We start from the raw sequence: 6,868 nt of genomic DNA on the forward strand, positions 1-6,868 counted from the left end.
ACAAACACAAAAAACCACTAAAACTTAGGAGCAGGGAAGACCAAACTGACATTCTAGAGTAGCAATGGTTTGCTCAATGAATTGGTGTTGAGAGATTAGGTCATGAACTAGGAAGCTACTGCTGCAAACAAGGTGCAGAAAGGTGAAGGTGTGGAGGAGACTCATAGCAAGAATGTGGTAGAGTGAAGGCACAATCTGATAGTACTAGGTTAGCCACAAGGGCATGTTGCTAGTTTGTGTTCCATTTTAGTATCTAACTTGAGAATAATTGTCAATTCTTACATATTGATAAAATAAAGATAATTGAGATTTATATTTAACAAGTTATAATTCATCCTCTATTGTCGTTCGTGTTCTGTTGTGCTTGAACTGTTTGTATTTTTATTTTTTCTCTTTGGTGCTACTTCTTGTGTGATGTTAGAACATTCAGGTGGCCATGACATAAAGGGGCAGCTGTGTACTAGATAAACACAAGAGACTAGACAAACACGAAAGATGCTCCCCAAACAGAATTAGGTCTGCAGCAGAAAACACATGATACATTTGAGTTAATAATTCAAGACATTTTACTTACACAATAATTATACTAAAGTTTGGTGGCAGGACTGGATGAAGCACAAAGTGGAATCAAGGCTGAGAGGAGAAATATCAATAACCTCAGATACAAAGTAGACACCACCCTTATGGCAGAAAGCAAAGAAAAGCTAAAGAGCCTCTTGATGGAAGTGCAAGAGGAGAGTGAAAAAATTGGCTGAAAACTCAACATTCAAAAGATGAAGATCATGGCATCGGGTCCCATCTCTTCATGGCAAATAGATTGAGAAACAGTGGAAACAGTGACAGACTTTATTTTTGGGGGCTCCAAAATTATTGCAGATGGTGACTGCAGCCATGAAATTAAAAGACACTTGCTCCTTGGAAGAAAAGCTATGACCAAGCGTGACAGCATATTAAAAAGCAGAGACATTACTTTGCCAACAAAGATCCATCTAGTCAAGGCTATGGTTTTTCCAGTAAAGTTATGTATGGATATGAGAGTTGGACTATAAAGAAAGCTGAGGCTCTCTACACCTACCCATTCAACAGACAATCGCATCATTGGTGCTGTGCCAGCTGCATCCCTGAGACAAGATGGTGAAGGTTGGAATAAATAGATTTGGCTGGTTTGGGCGCCTGGCCACCAGGGCTGCCTTTAACTCTGGCAAAGTGGACATCGTCGCCATCAATGCCCCCCTTCATTGACCTTCACTACATGGTCTACATGTTTCAGTATGATTCCACCCATGGCAAGTTCCACGGCACAGTCAAGGCAGAGCAAAGGAAGCTCGTCATTGATGGAAAGGCCATCACCATCTTCCAGGAGCAAGATCCCACCATCATCAAGTGGGGTGATGCTGGTGCTGAGTATGTGGTGGAGTCCACTGGTGTCTTTGCTACCATGGAGAAGGCTGGGGCTCACTTGAAGTGTGACACCAAGAGGGTCATCCTCTCTGTGCCTTCTGCCGATGCCCCCATGTTTGTGATGGGCGTGAACCACGAGAAGTAGGACAACTCCCTCAATATTGTCAGCAATGCCTCCTGCACCACCAACTGCTAGGCCGCTCTGGCAAAATTCATCCATGACCACTTTGGCATCATGGAGGGACTCATGATCACCATTCACGTCATCACTGTCATCCAGAAGACTGTGGATGGCCCCTCCGGAAAGCTATGGTGTGATGGCCGAGGGGCTGCCCAGAACATCATCCCTGCTTCTACTGGTGCCGCCAAGGCTGTGATCAAGGTCATCCCTGAGTTCAACGGGAAGCTCCCCTGCCTGGCCTTCCATCCCCACCCCCAAGGTGTACATTGTGGATCTGACCTGCCGCCTAGAGAAACCTGCCAAGTATAATGACATCAAGAAGGTGGTGAAGCAGGCATTGGAGGGCCCCTTCAGTGGCATTCTAGGCTACACTGAGGACCAGGTTGTCTCCTGTGACTTCGACAGTGACACTTACTCTTTACCTTTGATGCTGGGGCTGGCATTGCCCTCAGTGACCACTTTTTAAGCTCATTTCCTGGTATGACAATGAATTAGGCTACAGCAACAGGGTGGTGGGCCTCATGGCCCACATGGCCTCCACGGAGTAAGGTCACTGGACCCCCAACCCCAGCAAGAGCATGAGAGGAAGAGAGAATACTCAGCTGCTGGGGTGTCCTTGCCTCGCCTCGATCCTCCACCACACTGAGAATCTCCTGACCTCCAAACAGTTTCCATCCTTGAGGCCCTGAGGAAGGGGAGGGGCTTAGGGAACCCTGCCTTGTTGTGTACCATCAATAAAGTACCCTATACCCCCCACCCCCCCCAAAAAAGCTGAGAGACGAAGAATTGATGCTTTTGAACTGTAGTGTTGGAGAAGACTCTTGAGAGTCCCTTGGACTGCAAGGAGATCCAACCAGTCCATCCTAAAGGAAATCCGTCCTGAATATTCATTGGAAGGACTGATGCTGAAACATCAATACATTGGCCACCTGATGGGAAGAACAACTCATTGGAAAAGACCCTGATGCTGGGAAAGATTGAAGGCAGGAGGAGGAGGGGCCAACAGAGGATGAGATTGCTGGATGGCATCACCAATTCGATGGACACTGAGTTTGAGCAAGTTCTGGGAGTTGGTGATGGACAGGGAAGCCTGGCATGCTGCAGTCCATGGGGTTGCAAAGAGTTGGACATGGCTGAGCAACTGAACTAACTAACTTGGTGTCAGGGCAGGAAAAATATATGGAATAGGTAAGTAATCCTGATTTCTTATGACAGTAGAGAAGTTAGGAGACTTAATTTTAAAACGGGAGAAAGAAGGGGTCCCAAAAGGGAAAAATGATGTGGAGAAGATTAGCGACTTTTGAAAGAAGGACACAGATTATGTGCTATAGAAGGAGTTAAGTAAAAAATATATATAACCTTACTCCTGTCTCTCTTTTCAGTCTTCACTTGGGGCTCTGAATGGCCAAACTCACAGAGAATCTGAATCTCACTGATATAAATCAGCACCCAGGGCAGACAGCAAGGTAGAAATGGATGGACACTTCTAATGGTATAAGCACAAGGCCAAGCTAATTTACTTATAGAATGCTTGACTCCACAAAAGCCAGCATCAGATGAGATGGCAGAACGAAACCTATAGGTATTTAATTTAGATATGTAAATGAAATATACATATATATTGAGAATCCCCATGGACAGAGGAGCCTGGTGGGCTACAGTTCATGGGGTTGCAAAGAGTCAGATACAGCGTGTGCATATATATATGTATGTGTGTGTATTTCACTCTCTATAACCATTGGTTTAAAGTCAGCAGTCACAAGAACTAAGATTCTGAATCAAATTACCAGAAACACAATATCCATCTAGAGCAGGGTTTCTCAACCTCCACACTATCCACATTATGGCAGATGGTTCTTGGTTGTGGAGGCGATCCTGTAATTTGTAAGATGTCTGGCAGCAACCCTGGCCTCCACTCAGTAAATGCCTCTGGCACCTAACCTGCCCAGTGGTAACAACCAAAAATGTCTCCAAAGACTGACAAAAATATCCAGTGGGGTTTGGGGGGAAAGACACACTTTGATCATTCTTTTTTCACTGAGAAGCATTAAACCTTCAGTCTAGGCCTCCAGAGAACACTAGACCATGCAGTCCATTTCAACATAGTAACTTGAGTAATCTAAGATGAACCTGTGTAGATTATATTAAATCTCACTCAAGAGGATTAGCCTGATTAATTTAAATATGCTTCCAGGTATCTTTAAATACACAATCCCCAGGTCTAGAAAAAGAAAATATATTTAATTTTGAAAATCACAAAGGTGTATATAAATATATATACATTTATAAAATGTATGTATGAAAGAGCGAGAGATTCAAGGCTTTAGTTAAAGGAGCTGCCATGTCAGAAGTCATATCATTCACAATCACTTCCACTACATTTCACAAAAGTTTTTGACATTGTCAAGTGGACTGTGAAAAAGTGAAATGTCTGGTATTGGACATATATTTGAAATGTCAGTGACAGCTGGCAGCTTGTTTGAGGTGGCTGTAACATAGGATAAGGACATCCTGGAAACCATCTCTTGGGCAGTTTGTGGAAGGAGACTGTACTGAAGAGAAAAAAGATTTTCATCTCTGTCTCTCAACCCAGACTCCCAGCTCTTAGGTAAGAGGGACATCTCCGCTTGTTAAAACCAATAGCATCTGATTAAAAACAGGAAAGGAATCATTTGACCTGATCAGTGGGGGCCAGAATTATCAAGAAAAGTAAACAGGGAGAAATAGGATTTTAGGAATAAATACTACTTAATCTCTGTTGCTTTTCACTTCTCTTCCTTTCACAGCTATTTGTAAGGCCTCCTCAGACAGCCATTTTGCTTTTTTGCATTTCTTTTTCTTGGGGATGGTCTTGACTCCTGTCTCCTGTACAATGTCATGAACCTCCGTCCATAGTTCATCAGGCACTCTGTCTATCAGATCTAGTTCCTTAAATCTATTTCTCACTTCCACTGTATAGTCATAAGCGATTTGATTTAGGTCATACTTGAAAGGTCTAGTGGTTTTCCCCACTTTCTTCAATTTGAGTCTGAATTTGGCAATAAGGAGTTCATGCTCTGAGCCACAGTCAGCTCCTGGTCTTGTTTTTGCTGACTGTATAGAGCTTCTCCATCTTTGGCTGCGAAGAATACAATCAATTTGATTTCAGTGTTGACCATCTGGTGATGTCCATGTGTAGAGTCTTCTCTTGTGTTATTGGAAGAGGGTGTTTGCTATGACCAGTGCATTCTCTTGGCAGAACTCTATTAGCCTTTGCCCTGCTTCATTCTGTACTCCAAGGCCAAATTTGCCTGTTACTCCAGCTGTTTCTTGACTTCCTGATTTGCATTCCAGTCCCCTATAATAAAAAGGGCACCCTTTCGGGGTGTTAGTTCTAGAATGTCTTGTAGATCTTCACAGAACCATTCAACTTCAGCTTCTTCAGCATTACTGGTCAGGGCATAGACTAGGATCACTGTGATATTGAATGGTTTGCCTTGGAAACGAACAGAGATAATTCTGTGGCTGATGAGACTGCATCCAAGTACTGCATTTTGAACTCTTTTGTTGGCTATGATGGCTACTCCATTTCTTCTAAGGGAGCCCTGCCCACAGTAGTAGATATAATAATGGTCATTTGAGTTAAATTCACTCATTCCAGTCCATCTTAGTTTGCTGATTCCTAGAATGTCAATGTTCACTCTTGCCATCTCCTGTTTGACCACTTCCAATTTGCCTTGATTCATGGACCTAACATTCCAGGTTCTTATACAATATTGGTCTTTACAGCATCAGACCTTGCTTCTATCACCCACCCATCCAACAACATTGTTTCTGGTTTGGCTCTATCCCTTCATTCTTTCTGGAGTTATTTCTCCAGTAGGATATTGGGCACCTACTGACCTGGGGAGTACATCTTTCAGTATCCTATATTTTGCCTTTTCATCCTGTTCATGGGGTTCTCAAGGAAAGAATACTGAAGTGGTTTGTCATTCCCTTCTCCAGTGGACCACATTCTATCAGACTTCTCCAACATGACCTGCCCATCTTGGGTGGCCCCACACGGCATGGCTTAGTTTCATTGAATGAGACAAGGCTGTGGTCCATGTGAACTTCCAGATGTTCAAGCTGGTTTTAGAAAAGGCAGAGAAACCAGAGATCAAATTGCCAACATCCACTGGATCATCAAAAAAGCAAGAGAGTTCCAGAAAAACATCTATTGCTGCTTTATTGACTATGCCAAAGCCTTTGACTGTGTGGATCACAAACTGTGAAAGATATTGAAAGAGATGGGAATATCAGACCACCTGACCTGCCTCTTGAGAAACCGTTATGCAGGTCAGGAAGCAACAGTTAGAACTGGACATGGAAGAGCAGACTGGTTCCAAATAGGAAAAGGAGTACGTCAAGGCTGTATATTGTCACCCTGCTTATTTAACTTCTATGCAGAGTACATCATGAGAAACGCTGGGCTGCAAGAAGCACAAGCTGGAATCAAGATTGCCAGGAGAAATAACAGTAACCTCAGATACGCAGATGACACCACCCTTATGGCAGAAAGTGAAGATGAACTAAAAAGCCTCTTGATGAAAGTGAAAGAGGAGAGTGAAAAAGTTGGCTTAAAGCTCAACATTCAGAAAACGAAGATCATGGCATCTGATCCTACCACTTCATGGCAAATAGATGGGGAAACAGTGGAAACAGTGTCAGACTTTATTTTGGGGGGCTCCAAAATCACTGCAGATGGTGATTGCAGCCAGGAAATTAAAAGACGCTTACCCCTTGGAAGGAAAGTTATGACCAACCTGGATAGTATATTGAAAAGCAGAGATATTACTTTGCCTACAAAGGTCCATCTAGTCAAGGCTATGGTTTTCCAGTGGTCATGTATGGATGTGAGAGTTGGACTGTGAAGAAAGCTGAGCACTGAAAATTGATGGTTTTGAACTGTGGTGTTGGGGAAGACTCTTGAGAGTCCCTTAGACTGCAAGGAGGTGCAACCATTCCATTCTAAAGGAGATCAGTCCTGGGTGTTCATTGGAAGGACTGATGCTGAAGCTGAAACTCCAATACTTTGGCAACCTGATGCGAAGAGTTGGCTCATTGGAAAAGACCCTGATTCTGGGAGGGATTGAGGGCAGGAGGAGAAGGGGACGACAGAGGATGAGATGGCTGGATGGCATCACAGACTCGATGGACGTGAGTTTGAGTGAACTCCAGGAGTTGGTGAGGGACAGGGAGCCCTGGCATGCTGCGATTCATGGGGTTGCAAAGAGTTGGACACGACCGAGAGACTGGACTGAACTG

The 6,868-nt window shown here is 43.8% G+C and overlaps 1 pseudogene; it reads left to right on the forward strand.

The window, feature by feature from the left end:
- Positions 1-1,131: 1,131 nt before the first annotated feature.
- On the forward strand, positions 1,132-2,130 carry LOC128069100 (glyceraldehyde-3-phosphate dehydrogenase-like; annotated as a pseudogene).
- Positions 2,131-6,868: the final 4,738 nt, after the last annotated feature.

This window comes from Budorcas taxicolor, chromosome 25 (genome assembly GCF_023091745.1).
Source record: "Budorcas taxicolor isolate Tak-1 chromosome 25, Takin1.1, whole genome shotgun sequence".
Lineage (NCBI taxonomy): Eukaryota > Metazoa > Chordata > Mammalia > Artiodactyla > Bovidae > Budorcas > Budorcas taxicolor.